This window comes from Mauremys reevesii, linkage group 3 (assembly GCF_016161935.1).
Source record: "Mauremys reevesii isolate NIE-2019 linkage group 3, ASM1616193v1, whole genome shotgun sequence".
Classification (NCBI taxonomy): domain Eukaryota; kingdom Metazoa; phylum Chordata; order Testudines; family Geoemydidae; genus Mauremys; species Mauremys reevesii.
The window spans coordinates 15,817,552-15,841,507 of NC_052625.1; the positions used below are offsets into that span (position 1 = coordinate 15,817,552).

The 23,956-nt window shown below is 46.5% G+C and overlaps 1 long non-coding RNA gene across 1 annotated transcript; it reads right to left on the reverse strand.

Annotated features, from left to right (window-relative positions):
• Positions 1–16,778: 16,778 nt before the first annotated feature.
• LOC120401901 lies at positions 16,779–19,611 on the reverse strand. Its single transcript, XR_005596823.1, has 2 exons — positions 19,282–19,611; positions 16,779–17,782 (listed from the first exon to the last, which is right to left on the reverse strand). It is a non-coding gene; the product is annotated as an uncharacterized LOC120401901 (long non-coding RNA).
• Between the last annotated feature and the right edge of the window lie 4,345 nt (positions 19,612–23,956).

Consider the following 23,956-nt stretch of genomic DNA (forward strand, 5'->3'; position numbering starts at 1 on the left):
CGGGCAAGGGGAGGGTATTCATCTATGGAACAGACCAAGTAGGTGAGGTTATATCTTTTATTCTGTTGGTGGAAGGGACAAGCTTTCAAACTTCACAAAGCTCTTCCTTGTAAGCTTGTCCCTTCCACCAAATGTAGGTGGCCCAATAAAAGATATGACCTCACCCACCTTGTCTCTCTGATATCCTGGGAGCAACATGGCTACAAGAGCACTGTATTCATATATAGCCGTTTTACAGCTCAAGCCAACACAATTCTAATGACTGAACTCTTACTGCCTCCTGAATGCTGGGGTGGTCCCTCTCCCATCAGCTTACAACAAAGGGATGGAATTCAGCCCAAAATATTCTTCTGAGTCTCAAATGCCATTTTATTCTAAAGCAAAGAGGAAAGCAGCTCGAAGTGTCTGTATCAATTATTTCTGAATGGCTGTATCAGTTACTTCTGGTGAATGATTAAGCAGTTAGAGAGGGGCACAGTCTAGCAGTCTGAAAGCATGGGACCGGCAGCCAGAAATGTCAGAGATCTAATCCTGGTTCTGATATTGGGTCAGATTCGCTGGCCCGTTAAACCTGCTCTGTGCCGCTCTGGCCGTGTGAAGCAGGCTCAAAACTGGCTTAATTGGCTACCTTGGGATTCTCCAAGGTAGGGAGATCCTTATGTTGCATCGAGGTCCCTGGCTGGCACCTACATAGGGGTGTGTGATTGGAAAGCCACCGTCTGATACCTGGGTATAGGGTGACCAGATAGCAAGTGTGAAAAATCAGGATCTTTTTCAGGGGGAAGAGGGAATGGTAATAGTTGCCTATATAAGACAAAGCCCCAATATTGTGACAGTCCCGATAATATCAGGACGTCTGGTCACCCTGGCAGGGTGCCATGAGCCTACTCTGCCTTGCACCAGGAAGCAGGGTCAGCACTTACTGCCCACAAGGTGGCAGAGCTATTAGAGTGGCTTAATGCCATCCTCCAGACTTGCACAGCTAGTCTAGCGACTGTGGGCCATTAACTCTCTTTGGCCTTGGGTATGTGCCAAACCCTCCCTGCTTCAGGTTCTCCTATGTACATTGGAGATAGACAGGTAAGGAAGTAGCACTACCTTCCTCATAGAAGGAAATGGGAAGATTAGCTAGCTAGAGAAGAGCTTTGAAAGCACAGGTGCTATGTATAATTCCTGTTCAGGGCATTTTGCCATAGATCTTGCGAGAGAGAGAATTTTAATGTTTGCAAAAGATCCGGTTTTATCTGGCTATTAGATAAGAACCATTAATACTTGGACAGACGATAATGCAGACCTGAAAAAGAACTAAAAACATGTTTTGATTAGAGATTTGTGCTATCAACCAAATGTGCAGCTGGTCTATTGCCAGCAAAGACAGTGCTGGCAAGAACAGATTCTCCAAATCCAACTGTTCCTATTTCTACGCTCTCATTGGTCAAGGGCTTTCTGGTCTTGGTTTAATGTGCTTTTCTTCCCCCAGTCAGCCAGCTCATTGGAGGCAGCTTTAGTTGTTTCCTCAGAGAAACGCAGCCATGGACCCCTCTGTGGCCTCCTCCTCTTTTCCTTCCTTCCTACCACAGAACTTCCTAGGCTGGCTGAAGAGGAACTCACAGGCCACACTCCTCTCAGCGTTTTTTCCCTAAGCTACGTGATAACGTCTTAGTACAGGACCAGCATCTCAGGTACTGGTAACTTGGCAGAATATCTCAGGCCAGACAGAAAAGGCTGAACATAGCTATGACAGCTCCTCTTCACATTCTCTTAAATACGTTGACTTAGACTTTGCACAGGCACAAGAACTGCTAGATATCCAACATGCACAATGGGAAACCCATGCACATTAGAGGGGGTAGCCCTTGTAGAATCCTGCTAGGACACTTCTTTATAGAGGAGATCGAGGGTGTAACGACAATGAGCCAGAGAGGTGAGTTGATGAAGTCCAGACGGGACTTCAGTTATGGATAGGGCCCTACCAAATTCACGGGCCATTTTGGTCAATTTCATGGTCATAACATTTGAAAATCGTAAATGCCACGATTTCAGCTATTTCAATCTGAAATTTCATGGTGTTGTAATTGTAGGGGTCCTGACCCAAGAAGGAGTTCGGGGGGGATCACCAGGTTATTGTAAGGGGCGTTGCGGTACTGCTACCCTTACTTCTGCGCTGCTGCTGGCGGCGGTGCTGCCTTCGGAGCTGGGCAGCTGGAGAGCGGCGGCTGCTGGCCGGGAGCCCAGCTGTGAAGACAAAGCTGCTGCCAGCAGCACAGCAGAAATAAGGATGGCACGGTATGGACCCTCAGTCAGCTCTCCGGCCACCCAGTTCTGAAGGCAGCAGTGCAGAAGTAAGGGTGGCAATACTGCAACCCCCCTGAAATAAACTTGTGATCCCCACTGCAACTCCCTTTTGGGTCAGGACCCCCAATTTGAGAAACCCTGGTCTCCCCCCTGAAATATGTATAGTATAGGGGAAAAGCACACAAAAGATCAGATTTCATGGTCCATGATGTGTTTTTCATGGCTGTGAATTTGGTAGGGCCCTAGTTATGGACACGTAGTGCACGGATATAAGCTGCTGCAAAGACAGTGCAAGCTCCTGACATCCCACCTAACAGCTAGTCTTGGTGTCCTTTCACCAACAGGACACTGCGTACAGGAGTTTGGTGCTACGGGGAAGCGCTGCCTGATCAAATGTGTCAAAGCCTGTTCTTTTGTGAGCTAAAACAGATTGTTCTCTGGGCCTACAGAAGCAAGACTAATTAGCCCACTGCACCACCTAGAGTAGCTAGCGAGTATTATTCGTTGTGTTCTGTTCAGGATTTCTGTTGTCTGAAGACATAACCAGAAACGTAGCAGAAGATGAACCCAGAAAGTGATCATTTCTGGAGGCTGGTACTGATGAAGGGGAAACAAATCAGTTCTAGTCACTGATCAGAGTACAACAGAAGCACCAGCTAGTGAAGTGCAGATTCTCAAAGGTATTTAGGTGTCTAACTCTCCCGGGATTTCTCTCCACTAAATGGTGAAGATGGCTGAGGACTTCCTTCTGGCGTGCTTTATACAGTCGAAGATGCACACAGAACCCTCTCTCTATGTGGAACAAGGAGCACCACAGAGCAACAGAGAAAATACTGTTTTCTGTTATATTTGTGCCTCTTTTCTCCCTGCATAGCGGCATCTAACCTCCTCTCCAGGCTGACCAAGCATAAGAATGATGCTTCACCATGGGTAGGGCTCCCCTCCCCCCGGCCCCCAAAAAAAGGGATCAGAAAAAGTGCCCATGTATAGTAAATGCAATTTAGCTGTAATGGGATGGAGTTGCTGCCTGAAGTGATAAAACATAATGGATCACAATTGATCATGGGTGGAACAAGCTTCCATTTAAAAATATTAAAAGTGGTGCAATCCAGGCAGTCAGCAGGGCTCCTAGTGCAGACTGGTGAGCAGAGGAGAGCACAGATGGGCCGAGCAGGTTATGTACTCACACCTCTCCCTCATTTACATGTCATGACTGGCAGAGGTGCCTGGAAAATTGAGCTGCTCCTCGTTCTTGGGAACTCCTGTGATGAAGGTGGGATGTCCCTGTCTCCGCAGTGGCTCTGAAGCGGACTTACAGAACCAGCCCTACTTCCCCTGCCTACTCTCTGTCTCTGCTCATAGCCTCAGCTGCCAGGAACACAGTAACAAGATGGCCAGGCCGGGTGTGGGAGGGAAGGGCATATTCATGTGCCAGCACAGCGACAGAGTGGGCAGGGGGCAGCTTGTCACCTAGTGAGGCGCTGCAGGAGCCAGTGCAGCCCCAGCACAGATGAGGCCAGCCCTCAGGACAGCTGTAAACTGTGCCCTGCTTCCGTGGGTCCTATGGGGCTTTGCAGGGGCAGAGAACTGCCCTCATCATGCTTCCTACTGCCCCTGACATCCCCCCACCCTCCTCTGGTCTGTCCCAAGTGCCCAGGACTGCTGGGCTAGGGAGAGGGCACCAGGAGGAGGGAGATTTATGCCTTCCCTTCAGCTGCATTTGCCAGTCTAGCTGGCATAGAGGGGCCACAGGGCAGCCATAACTCAGGCTTGCAGCGTTGACTGTATACGTTGCTATAGCCCAGGGGTCGGCAACCTTTCAGAAGTCTTCATTTATTCACTCTAATTTAAGGTTTCGCGTGCCAGTAATGCATTTTAACGTTTTTAGAAGGTCTCTTTCTATAAATCTATAATATATAACTAAACTATTGTTGTACGTAAAGTAAATAAGGTTTTTAAAATGTTTAACAAACTTCATTGAAAATTAAATTAAAACGCAGAGCCCCCCGGACCGGTGACCAGGACCTGGGCAGTGTGGTTCAACTGTGTCAGACATTTTCCTGCTAGGAGCTGGGCTTACAGGGATTCTCAGCACAGGGCCAGGCTGGGAATTAGCTGGGAAGCAATGAGCACTGGGCTCAATCTCTGGTGTTGCCCCCACAATGGTCACAGCTGAAGGCTGCTGCTGTCCTGGGAGCTACTGAAGCCTGGTGCATGTAACTGAGGAGGCTGCTAGCAGTTGTTCAGGAAACGGACTCGTAGGGAGGAGGGGAAAATGAAGTTGCCTCGGTACTAGGCCAGGAAAAGTAGCACGCTGCCAGCATTGAGTCAGCCAGCTCTGCAACTAACATGTGTCCCCAGGAGCCTGGCACGTGTTAAGTCCATTCGGGCTACAGTCCTGCCCCATTGAAGCCTATGGCAAAGCTCCATTCGCTTGACAACGGACATTCAAGACAACGGTTTAGCAAGGGCAGTTAAACTTCTTTCAAAAAAATGTAAGACTCACCAAGAAGGGATTAATTGCACCCTTGAACAAGACAGGGTAGCAGGGCCTCTCACCTCTGGGGTAACGCTCCGCTTTGGATCTGCACCAGGGAAGGGATATTTGGTATTTAAGCATAGAGGGCCCACTCCTTCCTGGTGCTGAGCAAGAGGTGCTCACTCAGTTTCTATTGTTTCCAATGGGAGTGCAAGGGGCTCAGCTCCTGCCAGGATCAGGCCATTGGGAAGGAGAGGCTAGACTAGAAGGAGGGCTTTTGGGGGTTAACCCAGCAGCACCACTAGGCAAAGAGCAGGTCACAGGTTCAGACTGCACCCACCCGCAGGAGCGCAGCTAAACACGTGACCCATTGGTGACGGAGGCATACAACAATGCAGCCCTGGGCAAACACGAGAGCAGGGCGAGGCAGTGACGACTATGCGGGTGTAGCTTCATATTGCAGCATTATAAACTCCAATTAGAGGGAGTCCCTGTCAGCTGAGGACGTGGCAGCTCCCTAGCAGTGCTTTAGATGGGTTTGCTGCCAAAGATTAGGTAGGAAAGCGGTGGAGGAGTTAGACGCACAGTCAGTGTGTATGTTGCACCTTAACCCTTCAATTGCCCCCAAGTTATGTGCTCATCTGGAAAGGCCAATACCCCTGTGAATATGTGTCAGACGGTGCTGTCTGGATTGGCACCTGTATAGGGCCAGCGTGAGGAGGTTGCGGCTTTTTACAGCCAGACAGAGAACATTAAAGGGCAAGGTTACAAGGCTGGATCACACCCACTGCAGGTGCCGGAGGCAGTCTGCCTAGGGAGTGCTGAGAGAAGCCGAAGCTCAGCTGGGATGCTGAGGTACTTGCATGTATTCTGTCCCCTCCTTCTCAGCAGTGCAGCTCTGATCATCGGCCTCCCGCCATTAACTGCTGCAAAGGGGCAGGGGCAAGGCCATGGCCATGTTCCCCTACAGTCAGACCCCGTTGGAGTGCGGTCACCTCTGGCCATGCTAATTCAGGGGGTGTAAGCACAGCTGCTCTGTCTTCCCTCCAGGTAACTGCACAAACCCTGTCAGTGACCCTGCAATCTAACATTGAATAGGGACTCAGGAGACCTGGGTTCTAGTCCCCTCTCCGCCAGTGACCTGCTGTATCACCTTGGCCAAGTGGCCTCACCACTCTGTGCTTGTTTCTCCTGCCAGTCTTGTCTATGTAGAGTGTAAATCAGTAGTTCCCAAACTTTTGTACTGGTGACCCCTTTCACACAGCAAGCCTCTGAATGTGCCCCCCCTTAAATATATAAACAAGTGTTTTTAATTTATAACACCATTATAAATGCTGGAGGCAAAGTGGGGTTTGGGGTGGAGGCTGACAGCTCACGCCCCTCCATGTAATAACCTCCCGACCCCCAGTTTGAGAACCCCTGGTGTAAACGCTTTGGGTCAAGGACCGTCTCTCAATGGGTTTGTGAACAGCACACTCTTGGCCAGGGCCCCCAGGTGCTACTAGAATGTAAATGATACAAAGCAAGTACTTGGAGAGGGGAAACTCTTCGAGACCTAGTCCTAGGAGTGTAACCCCGGTTCCACCGCGTGCGCTGCACAGAGAGGGAGAACCAGCCCAGGGGGTTCCACACTGCAAGAAAAGGTGGGTTGTGTTCTTAACATGGGCTAAGACAGCACAGCAGTGCAGACAGGGCCACTCGGCTTCTAACCAGGGTAGCAGCTCAAGTTCAAATCCGCGCTTCCCTATAGGCTTGAATGTGAGTGGCTATCCTGCGGAAAAAGCAGAGTGACCATGTCCTCAGTGCTGTTTTAGCCTGACTTAAGAACACACACACACACACACACACACACACCCCTCTCCCCCCTGCAGGGTAGACATACCCCACAATTTAAAGGGGAAGTGTGAAACTCTGTGGGTAACCCAACTCCTTTACCATCTGATGGTGAGCTCTATGGCACAGAGTCAAGCCGTCCTTTGTAACGTAAAGAGGGAGTTATTTCTATCAGAGCCTAGGAAACCATTTCCCAGTCCCTTTAATGAGATAGAGAAGGGAACGATGGATTGGGAAAAGCAGTTCTGCACTGTCAAGGTAATTGTGCCAGGGAAGAGGCGATGATAAAACACTTACAGTTAGTTCCACCGGGGCGTGGGTTCCCTTCTCGGAATAAATCAATTACACAGATGCAATCATTAAAAACCCACCAAGCAAACAGAATGCTTGTTGTTGCCCCCCGTTGCCAACACTCATCCTGTATTTGGAAAGAAGCGAGACAGGCACGACTCCCCCGATAAGCAGTCGGCACTGCTGCAATTCGCAAGTGGCAGGGTGCCACATGCCGCCTCTGTCGCAGTTATCTGAGGAACAAGCAGCCACATATAGGCGGGAAGAAAACCAAAACAAGACATACAGCAATATAGGAGCGTCCCTGTTTGACTTCAAGAACCGCTTCCAAGTGCAGTCCTGGGTGTAGAGAGGAAAGCAGCTATTTGTGAGGACAGTTCTAATCCCCACCAAGCTTACAAATGCCTGCAGGGGCCCTGTCACTTCCATCTTAGTGGGCACAGGAACGAGAAAGTTCCCTGGGCTACAATAGATTCCCAGCCTAGACACGGGAATTTGAGTATAACTCCCACTCGAGGTATTAGGACCCACGCCTCCCTGCAATTGGACTGCATTGCTGTGTTAATACGGTATCATGTCAGTGGGTGAGAACACCACATCCATTTACAGTGAGTGGGGTTGTCCAGTCTGGATTTTAACCCTCCCTTTGCAGGGTGAGAGACACCATCCCTCTCACGGGGAACAGCTCACTTTTTATGCACTAGGCCAAAGTAAGGGCCTGAGAGTTACACCAGGGATGTAGCCGGCCCATTCTTTTGTAGCAAAAAGACACTTACAGATTTCTCATTGACAAGACAGGCTCCTTGTTTGTCACACATTGCAAGAGCTGGCAGATGATATCTGTATGATCAGGGATAGGTGGGAGGTTAAACCAAGTGAGTGGATGCAAATGCATGTTTTGTATTGGTATGAAACACCTTTTTTTTTAACCACATGTGGTCTCTGCACACATTGGCAGCTGGCGTGTGGCGCATGAGATCTTAGCTGATTACATTTAAATGGTTTTCATTTTCCTTCAGTTGCGCATTAAATGGCGTCACAGAAAAATCTCACTATTCAACCCCTTTGCTATCAACACATGGTGCAAAAATACCTTTCCATGAAACCATCCCCAATAAGGCCTGTGGTTTACACCTTAAGAAAAGAGGTCCTGTTTAACCCAGCCTTAGGTAAGCAAGTCATTCATTTATGGCCTACCACCATTTTTCTGATAAACCCATTGTATCTTTCCATACTTTTAATAATATTGAGAAAATAAAAGCCAGAGTTCAGGTACCCTTGACTGGATACATTTCAGACAGAAGAATAATTACAAAGCTTCCGATTATTGGCATTATCCACCCTTACCACTTGATTTTTTTAATCAAAGGCCTTTAAGCTCCTCAGGACGTACACATTGAATAAACTGTCAATCTTAATTAAGCCCATGCTCCAAGTATGTCACACGACTGGGATCGTCCCTTCATTCTCGTACAGACAAGCACAACTTTGTCAGCTCAAGGCAATTCAACCCCAGGGGACCCAATCCTGTAAACAGGCATGTGTGTGAACAGCCTTATTCAGTTCAATGACACTACTCCAGTGTATAAAAGTACTATGGTTAAGTGTGGGATCAGACCCTAAAATAGCACATGTCCCCACTTCTACCGTCTATCGCTACCCCAGCAACATTCGTCATTGAATGTAATTAATAGTTTATAATCAGATCTGCACTCTATTGCTCAGTCCAGCATCACCCGAAGGAGCTTTTGTTCGGTCTTTCCAATGAACCTGCTGCACTGATCCTCTAATAGTTGTGCCACAAAATCCAACACGACTAATCTCACCATTAATAACCTCATTCCTGCATCCCCGGTTTAACACAGATGCTGCCTAAAGCAGCTGGAGGCTCTAAATACGTCTCCATTTCCTATTTCTTTTCAGTTAACCTAACTGCAGGTGGCAAGTAAAGAAAAAGCCCCACCTAACTCCACTCACAATTTATCAGTAGCACTTATCAGTATTAATGTTACAAGAACAGCCAGAGGCCCCATTGTGCTATGCACTAAACGTGCACATGGTGAGAGACACACGCTGCCCCAAACAGCTTACACACGACACAGGCAGCAGCAAGGGAGGAATGAGACTTGCCCAACCTCACACAGTAAGTCTGTTGTAGAGTCGGGGATGGAATAGAACCCAGATTTCCTGACTCCGTGCTGACAGCCCTATCCACTAGACGATGCTGCCTCTCCAAATGCAGCAGCATGAGGAGGCCTTTACTTTAAAACAAAAACAAAAAGGACCAAGTACATCTATAGGGTGAATATAAGAACATCAGCAAATTGCCTCCCCAAGCCCTTTCATGAAGCGTCCAATAACTGAGCACGTTGCTGTCATCAGAATAATGAGCTGGAGCCGCAGGGAAATTAGGAAATTCATGGAACACGTCACATTTTAGAGTAGAAATTACACTGAGAAGATCACTAACAGACAAACAAGTTCCAGCCGTCCAGTGCTGCAAAAGAAGAAACACACTGTTCCCTCCCCCACCCCCAATCTGACAGCTTTCTTACCTTTACTGCTGCTCCTCACGTCCTATCAGTATCTCGTCTCTTTCACACCAGCCCTCTTGCCTCGCTGCACTCACCCTGCAAACAGATAAACACATATCCGGCACCAGCACATCATTCCATGTTCGCTGGGATCACAGTAACTCTCAGAAAATGTAGCAACACTCATGACTATTTCTGCATTTTACATTGTCCACTAGGTGACGCTATTTCCCACAGATTATCATAGGAAAAAACCTGTAGGTGAACACTTCAACCTCCCTGGCCACACAATAGCAGATTTTAAGCAAAAAAACTACAGCAAAAAAACTTTAGGACCAGACTTCAAAGAGAAACTGCTGAGCTCCAGTTCATCTGCAAATTTAACACCATCAGCTCAGGACTAAACAAAGACTGTGAATGGCTTGCCAATTACAGAACCAGTTTCTCCTCCCTTGGTTTTCACACCTCAGCTGCTGGAACAGGGCCTCATCCTCCCTGATTGATCTAACCTCGTTATCTCTAGCTTGCTTCTTGCTTGCTTATATATACACCTGCCCCTGGAAATTTCCACTGCTTGCATCCGAAGAAGTGGGTATTCACCCACGAAAGCTCATGCTGCAAAACGTCTGTTAGTCTATAAGGTGCCACAGGATTCTTTGCTGCTTCTACAGAACCAGACTAACACGGCTACCCCTCTGATACTATCATAGGAAAATACCTTTTCCTACACTGGAAAGGTAAAGTAGAACCTCAGAGTTACGAACACCTCCGGAATGGAGATTGTTCGTAACTCTGAAATGTTCGTAACTCTGAACAAAATGTTATGGCTGTTCTTTCAAAAGTTTACAACTGAACATTGACTTAATACAGCTTTGAAACTTAACTATGCAAAAGAAAAATGCTGCTTTCCCTTTTATGGCTTTGAAGTTTACTTTTAACACAGTACTGGACTGTATTTGCTTGTTTTTTGTCTTTGCTGCTGCCTGATTGTGTACTTCTGATTCCAGATGAGGTGTGTGGTTGACTGGTGGTCGTAATAACTCTGAGCTTCTACTGTATTTATATTCTCAGTAGCCCTTGAACTTCAGTAGACCCTCCCTTGTCTGAATAGAACGGGGTTCATGTAACTTACTTTGGGAAAGAGGGTTCAGAGGGAGTTTGCCATGTATGTGATTGACACTGGGGGACATAAGCCATGGTAATAATAGGAGTTTTCAGTGGGATTCTACTTTATTTCAGGTCCCACAATGTTAAAATACACCAGGAAAAATATTTCAACTAAGACATCAGAACAACCTGCAGAGATTCAGAACAAGCAGCATCACACGGTCAGAGGCACAGAGTAATTTACAGCCTCCCTGGAGGGACCAGGTATCCTGGTCTGCCCTGGGCTCTCCCTGCATTGAGGCTCCTATCATAGCACAAGCATAGGGCCCAGTTCTGTGAAGTGCTACCTGGCCTCAACTCCCTGCAGGATTAGCATTAACTAGAGCCAGAGGTGGAAGTAAGCTGGTCCGGTCCGGTCCCGGCAAGAGCCAGTACGCCATGCTGGACCGCGCTGGCTTCCACCATGAGGACTGAAAGGGCTCTGGGCTGCCCACGGCTGCGGGCAGCCCAGAGCCCTTTGAATCCCAGCTGTGGCTCCGGCGGCTGGGCTGGGGCAGGGATTTACAGGGCTCAGAGCTCCTTGCCGCTGCGGGCAGCCCAGAGCCCTTTGAATCCCAGCCATGGCTCTGGCGGCTGGGCTGGGGCCAGGATTTAAAGGGCTCGGGGCTCCCCTCAGCGGCAGGAGCTCTGGTCCATTTAAATCCCTGCCCCAGCCCCGCAAAGTTCGGGGTTCCTCCTGACGGCTGGAGCCCCGGGCCCTTTAATTTGCCCCGGGGGGCTCCCAGCCACCTCTGCAGCTGGGAGCCCCTGGTTGATTTAAAGGCCCTGGGGCTCCCAGCCACAGCTGGTGCCCCACGGCCTTTAAATCTTGAGAGGCCCCGCCTCTTCCAGGTGAGGCCACGCCCCCTCAGGACTCCAGCGGTACCCGTAAGTCCTGTAAGTTACTTTCACCCCTGACTAGAGCTGCTTTCTAACCAGTACAGTACTTATGTGCCTGTGCTGTCAGGGCCCCAGATACAGTCACTCCAGGGCTGCTTTTACAAATAAGACATATGCAGTGATGCATTCTGGGTCCATCATTTAGCAGGGGGAACACTGGTTAGATAGATGGAGGGTTTATTACCAGAACTAAAGGGGGAATATATTTCACAAGGACTCTTCCCACGCTCCTAGCATAAGTTTCATGTAGTTTGTTTTAAAGTACAGTCAGTGCTTGTAAGACTGTCCGTTTGTTAGCAGGGATGACTGAAGCCCGCTAGCCGTAAAACAGGTACGGCAGATGCAGCAGCTGCCAAACTACCCGGGGGGAACGAACCTCAGCAAGCTCCCCTCAGTCTCACTTCATGTTTAGATGTGAATCCAAAGCTTGTGTGAAGCGTCTGACTTGGCAGTTTTGGGCGGCAAGTCCTGGGGGAAAATCAGGGTTTCTTGCCAGATTACCAGACTTCTACTCCTGGCTGCAAATCCCATGAGAACAGCCTTCCGTTCTACCACCAGCGTACTCTGGGCTTGGTTCAGCTGGCAAATTGAAGTGCAGTACAAAGCCAAAGCCAGACACACTCACAAGTTACCCCTGTGAAGACATGCTGGGCGTTTGGTTCTGAGAATGGGTGAGGCAGGCGAGACAAGTTACCCTTACTACACACTTCCCTATTCCAGCCATTAAAGGGATGTCGGACCTGGCATAGTGCTATCACACAGGGCGAGGGGGTAATGTATTCTCCTTCTCCATTCAGTCCCAGGCCTTCCTCTTTAAACTGCTACCTTTGGTGCCAGTCAGTGCTCGTTATTATGGTGAAATATTTTGTTTGCCAAAGACCTGGCTTGAAACCACCATCGAGTACAGTTCCTATTGTAGACCTGCTTACAGGGCTGGCACTTCCACTAGGCCTAGGGCAGCAGGATTTGGGGGGCAGCATTTTGCCGCCCTCGGCAGAAATTCAGCGGCGAGTGGGGGGGGTCCTTCTGCTCCGGGTCTTCGGTGAAAATTCGGCAGCGGGTCCTCCACTTCCTCCGGGACCCGCCGCCGAAGTGCCTCGAAGATGCAGAGCAGAAGGACCCCCCTCACCGCCGAATGCTCAGAGGAGGAGCACTGCCACCTAGGGCGGCAAAAACCCTGGTGCCGCTCCTGCCTGCTTATGATACAAGAGCCCAGAACTGCCCTGGGTTCAGCTCTGGCTCAAGCACTACACTATACACCTGCATTACAAATTCTACAACACCTGTCTTTGATGAAGTTTACCATTTATCCTGTTTCCCAGAAGCTCCTGGACCTTAAATGGCTGATTCTAAAGAACCCCGCTTTGCATTAGGAAGAAGAAAACGTACCATGAGCTTGAAACACTCTATACATATTTTTAAATTTCCCATTTGTTGCTTGATGTCCTCTTTGATAAGAGCCACATTTTTGTGGCTAGAGTCTCTTGAATGTCCCACACTACTAGTGAACTGTCAGCTAAATAAAGGACAGTACTGCATATAAACAACTCTGGGTAGTTAAAAGAATAAGTGAAGATGATACTACTTAGGGGTTATTGCTGGTATTTATTAAAATCTTTTCTCAAATTATGATGATTTTCATTTGCGCATTTTCTCTCTGTCAGTATTGTCAACTCTTGTTATTTTCTTACAAGTCCTGTGATATTTGGTGTTCTTAAAGCCCCAGCTCCTGGAGTCAGGTGATAACCTGAAAGTTGAGAATCTTGTGTATTTTCCTAAAGAGGCATGCTTCTAACCCTCATGGCTATGGAGAAAAACATGAAAACACAACTCAGCTCAAAAACCAGAAGGCAAATACAAAAAAGACTAACTTTATTATGTTTTAAAATCCCATTTTAAAGCCCATCTTATGATTTGAAGGCCTGAATACTTGGCAGTTGGCAAAACTCATGTGTGCACACAAATTGTATTGCACATCTCTAGGCAACTTATAGTACACCCATTAAACATACAGACATAGCGTAAATCATCTACAGCCAACGACTGTCAGCAGTACTAAAAGGATCCTTACCCCTTTATCCACCCCATCTAGGAAAGTGAATAAACCAAGAAGCTTTGCAAAGGCCAGAAGCTTCTTCTTTTATGGACACGTGTAACGTTATTGACTTTGCTGGAGTTAGTTCTGTTGGTGTAAATCAGATCTAAGGGAAGAGGCTGGCCCAGGCTTGGAGCACATTGAGCAGGAAAGCTCTTGTGGCCATTGAAGATGGGTTTAAGGTACAAAATTCAGAATGGGATCTGAATTTCAAACCTTTCAAAGTCCGTGGAGGTAGTGGGGGGGCGTGTTTTCAGATCTGGTGTTTGGATTCAGTTGATAGGTAGCAGTCAGAGGGATAGCTTAGTGGTTTGCGCACTAGCCTGCTCAACCCAGGGTTGTAAGTTCCATCCTTGAAGGGGCCATTTAGGGATCTGGGACACAAATCTGTCTGGGATAGGGGGCTGGACTAGATGACCTCTTGAGGTCCCTTCCAACCCTGATATTCTATGTAGTGGTTATAGCCTTGGAAGCCACAAGATACTGCTGAGATTTCAGATTGTAAATCACTACCAAAGCAGAGAGCAGCTTGGTGCCTTAGAGAAGTGCTATACACACACATATTTTCCACTGAGATACAAGCCTTAATGGAAAAAAACTGTTCCTACTTGAATTGTGGTCACACAAGCTTTCCTGGCCCTGCCTTATACTGTGAGCAAAGACACGTTTGATAGACAGGAGGAAACTAAGTATTGAGGTAGAGGAAAATATTTTTAGCAGATCCAAAGAGGTGTGACTGTGGATCATCAGGCACGCCTGTCGATCTGGGAGTTTCTGAAGAGTTATGTATCTCATGGGAGTTCAGCGAGGTGTGTGCATGGTAAGAAGAAACTTCAACTATGGAAATCAGTGAGCACATCAGCTGGAAACAGACATGCTGTATCACTGACAGCCAGCCACGCAGCAGCCACCGTAACAGAGTGCTCTTTGCCCACCCTACACACACAGGGTCAGATCCTGCCTTCCTTGAAAAAAAAAAAAAAAGACTCCCAGCGGTGCCAATGAGAACAGAACTAGGCCTGAAGGCCCTGATTTCGCTAAGAGCTCAGTGTCTAACATCACTGACTTCCTCGGATATGGCGGGTGCTCAGCTTGCAGATGCAGGTCCAAAAACTGAGCAGACATTTGTTTGTAATTTGGAGCCAAATCCTGAAATTTCCACCTCAGGCAAATTTCCCATGAAAGCCAAAGGGAGATTTTGCCTGAGTAACAATATCAGACTTTTTCCCTTGAAACACATCTTTGCTACGTTTGATGTAGCTAGAGCGGCTACAGGGATAGGACTGTAACATCAAGAATAGAACAGGTCTTTATTTGTAAAGAATTTCAGTGAAAAATATACACAATTATAACCAGTACGACCTAGTAACACCAGCAGTCCTGAGAACATGCTGCCTGTCTTTTTGTGTAGTGATTTACCCTAGTGCACAGTGGGTGAAAAGAGCTACTAAGCCAGAAAGGGAGTGGCTCACACTCGCTTTGCACTGGTGTAAATGACTACACAAGGCAGAAGACGGGAGAGAATCAGAGCTGCAGCCTCAGGGATAACAGTGATAACACTGAGCCACTGGATAACACACAGTCCCATTCTCCAGTTGTCACCATGAAGCACCTTCCTGGAGGACAAAACAGGAAACTTGATTTTCCCCCTCCCAAAATATGAAAATTTCCTTTGCAGAGCTTTCCAGCTTCTTCCGTGGACTTCTCTTGGGCTTAGCTATGTGACCACACCCGTCCATAATCCTGCGAGACATCACATATACTAGTTAATTCCCCAAAGGCTTTTGCTTTTGAAAGCTTTATTTGGTCGGAAGGATTGTTCCTAGGTGCGAAGAGATGAGTAATGGGGAAGCCTACCTGAAACTGGCTGCAGTTGTTTAGGAGAGGAGCCAGAATAGCTCCATGAAGAGTAAGCTGGCTAATTTGGCTTGTTAAAGGCCTGCTAGTTCCTCGTTTGATGAGTATCAGTCAGGTCTACGTGGATAGATTTAAAATCTGGCTCCCATCCCTTGCCACCAATCAGACCATTTTAACTCCAGTCCCCAATAACTTCTTATTCCAAAGATCGCATAGGTTTTCCTTGTGGTCAGTCAGATCTTAGCAGGGTACTACCACCATCTGGCTGCCTCTACTTTTTCCCCTCACAGAAGCTCACTTCACTGGCACGAGCTTTGTGCCTGGGTATGTGAGCCCGCAGCCAGGGGAAGATGATGCATTGCCCCCAAAGGAAACCACTGAAATTCCTCGCAGAGGAATCTGAATGATCATTAACCTCTAGAGAGACAAGGTGGTGAGGGAATATCTTTTATTGGACCAGCTTCTGTTGGTGAGAGGGGCAAGATTATAAGAAGCTTACACAGAGCTGTTCTTCAGGTCTGGCAAACATACTTAATGTCTCAGACCTGAAGAACAGCTCTGTGCAAGCTCAAAAGCTTGCCTCTCTCATCAATAGCAGATATTACCTCACCCATTTTGTCTCACTCATATCCTGGGACCAACATGCCTACAATGCTGCGTACATTAACCTGCAGGTCTGTTGGAGTTCTTTCAGTGACAGTCAGAGTTTAACATGCAGAAGGCTGACTGGTGTGGGTCCATATTAATAACACTGTCTGTCTTCATTATATGGTTGTACAGTGCCAGTCCCAGCTGGGGCTTCTGAGCACTCTTGTCCTATTAAATAACAATTAGAATAGCCATTTTTTTATAAGTTTGCAGAACCTGGGAGTCTGTCTATTAGGGAAATCACTTATGCTCTCTGCCTCTAGTTTCCCGACCTGTGAAATGGGCATAACACTTCACAGCTTAATGAGATGTTGGGAAATCTAGTTAGTGTTTGTAATTAGCTTTTATTATTATTTATTCTCTCCCCTGCTACCAGGTATGAGATTCACACCTGGGCATTTCTGTGACAGTTAACTATATTGGGATATGTGATTTATAATTTTGTATGAATGCAGTGAGCCTGAGCTCTTATCTAAATAGTCTCTGCAGAAATGGCTCAAGATAATCTGCTGCCCTAAGGAGAACTTCAGTGTGCTGACTCTCTCTACACCCCTAGGCCTAGGGTGGCAGATTGGACCCAGTCACTCCCTGTCATGGTAATGAAAGCTGGCCCCCAACATTTTGACTGACAAGAATTAAGGGCCATTGAAGGACCTTAATGCGTGGAGATGAGGTATGCAAAGAAAATATTGCCTAGGCAGCTATGTCCATTGTCTCCTTTACTTTTTTGCAATGGCCATAGAGCCTTTTGCACAGAGGATAAGGAACAATGAATTTGTCACCAGAATAAAACTTTCAGGAACACATCAGGAAAATAGATACAAACATTCTAGCAGTATATAAAGCTAACCCAAACATGTCCTTAAAATTCGTATCTAAAGAAATCCAAGACTTTGAGAAAGCTGCTGGATTCAAATTAAGTTATGGCAAATCTGAAATGCTAGCTCTCAGTTTGTCAGACTCAGAAGCCATTCCTCCAGAAAACATTTGGGTACAAATGGCCAATGAGTTCTAGAAAATGCCTGGCAATTCAAATCTCAAACAACCTAGAAGAGCTCTAGGCTTTAAAAGTCAAACCACTACTACAGCCAATGTAAACAAAATCTGGAGTGATAGGGGAAATACAGTTTTGTGGGTGGGAAGAATAGTCACAGTCAAAAAGGAGTATTTTCCCAAGGGCATCTCACTTGTTTCAAAAATCGCTCTGTGATCACCCCAGATAAAACCCTAGCAGGAATACAGAGGCCATTGTTAGAATGTATATAGGATAAGAAGAGACAAAGAGTATGCAGATATTTTGTACAGACCCACTAAACAGCGTAGACTAGCTGTTCCAAATATTGGATTGCATGTGCTCTAATCCAGCCAATCAGTGGGGCTTTATTGAACAAGAAAATTGTGACAGAGGAAATATCGCTAGGCTACCATGGATTAACTGGAGAAAAACAAATCACACTGCCTAGAAATTTACAATATCCTTTAGCAAAGACTACTCCATGGGAGTGGAATACAAGTGATGGAGGCTCCCACTGACTTTGATGGATGAGGTAGTCGTCACTTATTCTGGTTCCTGAAAAATGAGACCAAAGACCAATTTTGGACCTGTAGCCTGTTCGCAAGGGTCACAAATGAAGACAACTGTAGATGAAGGTGTGTTGCTTTTAGTCTCACAAGTCTTCTTTATTGAAGCAATCCAAGACAGAACTAGAGATAAAAAAATCCCCATCAGTGATATCCAGATCAAATAATCCAGATCTTAACTCAAATAGCAGATCAGAAAGTTTTAAAGATTCAGAAAACCATGGAATACCTATGGATGGCCAGCTATTCAGTAAAGAAACTAACTTTTTTAGAGATCAGAACTAACTTAAGCTGGCTCGCTATCTCATGGTACCAGTTCTTTCAAGTTAGGCATTATGTTTCTCAACTTTGCAGGAAAGTTGTTTTATACAGAGAGTTAACTTCAATAGAAGCCATGACATCTAGTCAATTTAAAAAATAACTAATTGATATCAATCTTTGCAGATAGCTTTCCTAACAAAAAAAAAAGTGTCCGCATATTACATGCTGGGAAAAGGATCTCGACAGACAAATTATCCCAGAGAAATGAATTGTGATCTGGAAAGAGGACCAGCAACCTTAGTCTGTAGCACAATGAAAGCAAGGTTAAGATACCATTTCAATGAGTCAGATTAAAAAAAAGCCATTCCATCTATAAAAGTGGAGAAATTGTGGTGAAAGGGAAGATTTTATGCATGTACGGTGGACACATCCAGTCAGAGTGTATTAGGACACAGTTTATAAACAAAATACGAAGTGTTCCTGTAGTAATCCTCCTGGGGCTTCCTTATGGAAATAGTCACCCGAAAGAAAGGAAGAACTAATCTCATCTGCTAGTAGCTGCATGGCTATTCACAGTCTCCCATTGGGAAAAAAAATAGTCCAACTCTAGAGGAATGGCTCAAAAATATGGGATGTTGTCATAAAATTAATATACCAATTATGAACCCAGCAGAATAGAGGACAAACAGCTACTTAGATATTTGCCTACCATTTATTCAATACTCAGGCAAAGCACACTCACTTGCAAAATAACTCAGCACACCTGTCCAACTTTTTAAATTATTAAAATTTGACAGACATGTCTTCTTTGTTAAATGTGTAATTAGAGACATCATTCAATTTAAAAAGATCACCAGAAACAGCATGGCATGGTTAATGTAAAGGTGTTCACTCTAACATGCTAATACCTGTTAAGCAGAGAGATCTGAATCTGATGGTTATATTACTGTATGTTTCTCCAAACAAAAGCTCTCTATTGCAATGATTCATTGTCTCTGACATTTGCATGGCAAGGATTTTTAAACCTCTTAACTTTCTTAATAAATATCTTGTTAATAAAACCCAAGAAAATATTGCCCAGTGTTTGTACATGTTTAGGGAAAGAAGGAACTTTCACTGAAGCTGGTATTCAGACAGGACTACATTGGCCTTAGTGTTCACAAATGAAAATAATAATAGTAAGAACTGAGTCCTGTAAAAGTTTGTACATTTGATTTACTTTGCTAGAATTAACAACAATGAACACTATCCAATTTGCATGCAGTATGTTGAGCAGCGAGGTTTCTAATAAAGTAATTCAAAAGGTGAAGCAGCATGACAGAAAGGCACTGAAACAGAATGTAGGGAATTAGGTCACATACCAGTCAGGTTGCAGCTAAGCGGTGCTCACAAGGCAATGAAACTGTCAGCTAGAATCTAAAGGGGAGATGGAAGATGTGGTGCAGCTGTGGGGGACAGGAAGGGAACGCTACTTCAGAATTGAGAGGTGAGAGTGGATTTGTTAAGAATTAGATTAAGGGCCTGATCTTCAGCTGCAGTGAATCAGCACTGACTTCAGTGGTGCTCTGCCAATTTACAGCTGCTGAGGATCTGGTTCAACAGCATCTTTACTTCTTTTCCCTACTTTGCTTTTTTGTGCATATATCTGCTGGCAGCTAACCTTAAATCTGGGCTTTAGTCTCACTCATAGGGGCCAAACCCTTCTCTCAGCTCTATGGATGCCTAATTAACACAGAGGAAGCTGAAATCAATGAGGTTGCACCAATGTAACTGAGAGCAAAATTTTGCTGAATGTGCTATGTTAGTTAAGCATCTGTATTAAAAACCAACGTCGGTTTACACCTTCAATTCCACACATTTCTGTGAGGAAAATGAAAATTGAAATGAAAAAAACACTGACCCCAGGACAAATCTTTGTGATCTGGGGTTAATGAGTGGTTTGATTGCCAGGTATCCTCTAGATCCTGCTCCAAAGCTGATTGAAGTACACTGGCAACTGTGTAAATGGTCAAGCTGACCCACAGAATGCACTTCATTTCAGCCTTACCGGCAAGCAGGGTGGGGTCTTCCTATGGATTGTGTACATCAGTTGACTTGTTTTTTTGTTACAGTGAACTTTGTATTTCTAATCAAGGATCCAGTACAGCAAACAGGACACAAGATGCACACAACGTTTACTGTATCCGCTCGCTCACCCTTCCAAGGGTGGAGTTTGGAGATTAAATATTACCTCTCACACACAATTATAATGGGCCAGAAAGATGTACTGTAAGGGAGAGACTAATGGGCATGTGCAGCATATCCACGTAGTGTAATTAGAGGAAGGATGGTGTAGTGGTTAGGCGGGCACTTGGAATTCCCTGCCTACATCTTTCACACCTCCGACCCCAGCCAGTCCTTCATGCCTGACCAGGAGGGGTGCCCTACACTTTATGAAGATCTACACCAGTGTTTCTCAGTCTGACACTCCTCCTCTCTGACATGTTTTGATGAGCAGCAAAGGAGTGAAGCCTAGACCCCAGGAGAACAGGGCCAGCCCTAAACCAATTGGCACCCCAGACAAGGAGTGTCTTTACCACCCGCCTGCCCTCCATTTGTTAAACTTTTGAATATCTTATTTTTTACGGCATTTGTAGCCCATTTCATGCCTTTGATGCATGTTTTGCATACCTGATGTATCCACAATTACACAATAAAACAGGTTCACAATATTGCAGCTGGGCTCTCACTTCACTTCATTCTTATATCTCACTGACTGGCTGGCAACGCCCTGCCCTTATATACCTGCAAGGGCACGGCTAACATTTTAGGAGGTTCAAGGAAAATGTAGTGCTCAGAAAGTCAGGAAAGGTTCCGTGAGATTCTACAAAGGTCCAGAACATTCTAGGAGGTTAGTGAAAAATGAATCCACATACGGAACACCTGAAACATTTTACTTCAAACATTCTATTTTCCCTTTTGTCGCTAACAACAAAAAGAGCACCCCAAGCCCAGCACTTCAGGCGGTCGCCTGGGTTGCCTGCCCCTAAATCTGGCCCTGCCAGGAGACCTGGGATCAATTCCCTGCTCTGCCACAAACTTCGACTGTCACCTTGGGCAACTCCTGTAATCTCTCTGTGCCTCAGTTTGTCATCTGTAAAATGGATATGGTAATACAGCCCTGCTTCACAGGGAAATTGGTAGGGTAAACGCATAAAAGATTGTGAGGTGCACAGTTACGTGGTGAAGTCCATATAGTGATGGGACTTAGCTTCTCAAAGATGTGCACATGACTGTGCCTCACACATACAACATCACCGCTGGGGAAGATGTCCTACAGCTCTGAAAGCAGAAATAAAAAGGCAGTGTGTATTCCCTCAAAAAACATAAAAACTACATTAAAAGAACATTGCGGTTACACAGTCAAGCACTCAACAGTCAGGCAATGCCAGAATTAAGGTTAACTATGCAACCTTAGTCTTGCATCCGAAGAAGTGGGTATTCACCCACGAAAGCTCATGCTGCAAAACGTCTGTTAGTCTATAAGGTGCCACAGGATTCTTTGCTGCTTATGCAACCTTAATGCAGTCTCCTTATGAGACAGTCTAATTACATGATCACAACTCCCCCCGCAACAGAACCCCTCTATCAGTACACAAGAAGAACTGTGCTCTCTTAATGAGCGGCTATTAAATATTTTGTTTTGTCTTCACTGTTCAGCGTGTGGCCCACTGCACGCTATTCAAACCTGCTTGGAGGACAGAATTATTAGGTTCCTCATGGGCTTTTCTGTGGCACTTATCACTGTAGTATGTGAGAGCTTCCCAAACATTTATCTTTACAACAGCCCTGGGATGTGGGGGTGCTATTATCCCTATCTGTAAAATGGGGAACTGAGGCAGAGAGATTATGGTCAAAAGAATCCGCTATTTTAGGGTGCCCAATTTGAGATGCCTCTGGCCTGCTTTTGCAGGGCACTTGGTATTAAACAGCACTTTATATGTTTACAGCATAGCTCCCAGTGACTTCAGTTGCAGCTGTGAGTGCTCAGCACTTCTGTAGGTCAGACCCTATGGTCTCACATCAGGGACCCAGGAAATGAGGAACACACAATTAGTAACCACTTTTGAAAAGTTTGGTTTAAGTGACTTGCCCAGCATCACACTGGAACTCTCTGGCAGAGAATCTAGTTTTCCAAGGCAGCATTCAACTGCCTGAACCCTGAGACGATTCTCTCTCTTCTTGCCTCCCCTCCCTCATTCACGACACCCCTTTCAAATTCTGCAGCAGATGAAGCAGGGATCTTACAGAAGACACTCTCGTTGACTACACAACTCTAATTCATTCTCAAAGCACAGTCCATCCTCTGCACTAAGTGAAGCAGAAGTTCTGTTGAAAAACGAATAGTATGTGACTAAAGATTATCATCATGCAGATACACAAGGGGACTGAATTAAGGTTGTACAGGCAACCTTAACTCTGGCATTTCCTAACTTTCGAGTGTTTGACTTTACAACCTTAATAGTGTACTTTTAACATTGTGAGAGATTTGCTAGTTTAAAAAACCAAACTGAACAACCAGAAATTCCTTCAGGTGGCATTATATTGACATCCAAAGGGTTTATCAGCAGGGTGGGAACCTTTAGATCCACCACACAGACCAGAGGCACCAACTTTCCAGTTTCCCTGGGGTGCTCGACCCCTACTCCGCCCCCAGGCCCTGCCCACACTCTATCCCTTCTCCCAAGGCCCCACTCCACCTCTTCCCGCCCCCACCCCTCAAGCATGCCCCATTCTCACCCCACCTATTCCTGCCCCACGCCTTCCCCTCCCCCCCCCCCCAGCGCCTCCTGCACACCACTGAACAGCTGATCACTGGCAAGTGGGAGGTGCTGGGGGTAGGGGGAGGAGTTGATCGGTAGGGCTGCTGGTGGGTGCTGAGCACCCACTATTTTTTCCCCATTGGTGCTCCAGCCCCTGAGCACCCACGGAGTCGGCACCTAGGACACAGATCTCTGCCACTTCAGCTAAGGAGTAAATGATAGCAGAAGTGGGCTGTCATCCTCTATGTGGACCAACACAGGAGAGGGATGAGACTTCTGAGGAGTGAGTGGAGACAGACTGGCTAGAGGAGGAGAATGGAACTGGGGTGAGAAGCCAGGGGTGGGGAACAGACAGGACTGGCAGTGGGACAGCTGGGAAGGGAGGTGGCAGAGGGGGGCAAGCTTGGAGGGCGGGGGGAATGGGCAGAAGAGTCTGTGCTCTCTAGAGCCTGGAATGGAACCAAAGCTTCCTGAATCTCACCGTTCCTCTGCTATCAGCAGATAACTGACATCCACTTTCCAAATCTCATCCCAGTCCCTGACCCCTTGCCCAGCCTGTCCTAGTGTCCTCCCACTGGACTCACCGTTCATCTCCACAGTGTCTCCCAGGCCCAGTCTCCTTGCCCAGCCTGTCCCAGCTCCACCCCACCTGTTGCTGTTCTTTCCCCCTGCACCAAGTGCTTCACCTGATCTGTCTCTCTTCACCATCCTGGCCTCCAGTTGCCACACACCCATGTTCCCCATCAGTTCCCAGTCCCATTGTCCCCACCTCCTCGTTAGTCTTTGCCCAGCCAGTTCCACTTTTAATCCTGCCCCTTAACTCCTTGTTAGCTCTGTCTTTCCTTCTCGCCTTCCCCACTGGTTCTCAATCGCAGGCTCCTTGCCCACCCTGTCTCAGTCTCCCCCTGATCCCACTCCCAGGCCCAGTTTTCCTCACCACCTCCAGTCCCAGGAGGAATCACTGAGAACACAAGTCTCCCTGTTCTCACATCAAGCTGTAATGTAACAAATACTCTATAAGTAGAATCTAAACAATCCCGCAAATCATCAGGAAGCTTGGACTGGGTCCAGGTATAGACTGCTGATTACTCCCTTCCTGTGATGGGCCAGACCCAAACACCCCTGCACTTTGGTGAAGGTCAGATACGAACCTTGCAGCTTGGGTCCATCTCTTCCTATTACATTCACATACTTGACAGCATTCAGGACTTGGATTTAATTTCATATGCATTTT